Raw genomic sequence first — 1751 nt, forward strand, 5'->3', positions numbered from 1 at the left:
AATAACAAAAAAAAAGAAAGAAAAAAAATAAGAAGTAAAACAAATTATAGCATTCTATTTTATGTGTCATGATTAACAACTGAAATTATGTACGAAGAAGACTGAAGAAGAATAAAAAATATTAAAAAAACTGCAACATCAAGTCCAAAAATTTTAAAAAATTTTGGTGTTAAAGTTAAAATATTCGTGTCTCTCAGTTAAAAAAATTTTTGTACTATTTTTCATGAGAAGAAGAAGCAAGAAATTCATGACTATGGTTTATAAGTTGTAACTACAGTAACTGTTTATTGCATGCTGATATGAATAAAGGTGAATATGTAAGTACACTCCTAATAAAATTATTACATTTTGAATTTGAAATAAACGACTAATGCAACTACTAGTATTCATTTTTCAACCAGAATAATCAATGTCTACAAAGCTATGATCGAAACACTGTGGCAGTCACTTCTCAATAAAGTAATCTCTAACAGCATGCTATTCTCTTGATAAGCTATACACTCTGTTCCATCTCTAACCAAAACAGCAAACATTGGATGCAATGCAATTATATTTCCCTCATGCATGCCTTTGAGACAATCACACGTTATTATCACTTGGCAGATACACAAACTGTATAACAAATCATTCATTCAATGAATTTGTTTCTTCAATAACATCAGCATATTTAAAGGAAGTCCAACATTTGAAACCTATTCAATTTCCAATTATAATTCTATGGTCGAAACATTAAAGAAATCACAATCTAAAAAAGTGAAGAATGATACTATATACAAAGTTAGCATCATTATGGAGAGATTTCAAATATTGTAATTAGAAATTTTAGATGTTTCTTATCTTCTTTTGATTTTTTCTTGTGTATGAGAATATCATTTGTTAATCTATTCTAATAATAACTATTTTATTTTATCAATATGAACAATCGACACACCAGATTAATCATAATAGTTCCTCAGATGTATGGACTGACTAGAGATCGCAGACTTAACTTACAAATTAGAGATATATATAAAAAAAAATTGGTACGTAAATTCATCGCCATATGTCACTTGAATCAGAAACTAAGCAAAAGCATCCATGTATTTCTCAGCCAAAAAGTAATAAACTTACCAATCAGTCGTCTATAGATTTACGGAGAAGGATCAATAAGATTAAAGTAATTTTTTTAGTGTGGATAAATAATACGCATGAATTTATAATTACATTAACTTTTTATATTATATGATTTATATAGGTGATCTCATTTATTGTTATAAATGCTAAATGAAATAAGTTATTATTATTTTTTATTAAATTTAAATGAGAATAAAATCAAATATTTTGTTTTACTTTGGCCTTTAGAATTTAATGAGAACCAATAACCTAATATAAATATAACTCTAGGATTTTAGTTTTTCAATACACCAAAAGTACTATGCAATCCTTGTTTTATCAAAAAAATAATATTCAGTCTAAAATAAGGATTTAATAGAGTTTGGTTGAAGAAGATTAAAAAATTGCATATTAGAATTATGAACTTTATCAACAAGTTACTATTCAGCCTAAAATAAGAATGTGATAGATTTTGGTTGAGAAATATCAAAGAATCACACATTAAAATTACGAACAATAAATTAAGATGGTGATCACGAATTTAGATATATTTTTATATTTTCAATTTTTTTTTAATAATTTAACATAAATGATCTTAGAATTAAAGAATTTAAAAAATTTAACATAATAAACTAATCACTAGACTAAATCAAATTGTT

This window comes from Arachis ipaensis, chromosome B04, assembly GCF_000816755.2.
Source record: "Arachis ipaensis cultivar K30076 chromosome B04, Araip1.1, whole genome shotgun sequence".
Classification (NCBI taxonomy): Eukaryota; Viridiplantae; Streptophyta; class Magnoliopsida; order Fabales; family Fabaceae; genus Arachis; species Arachis ipaensis.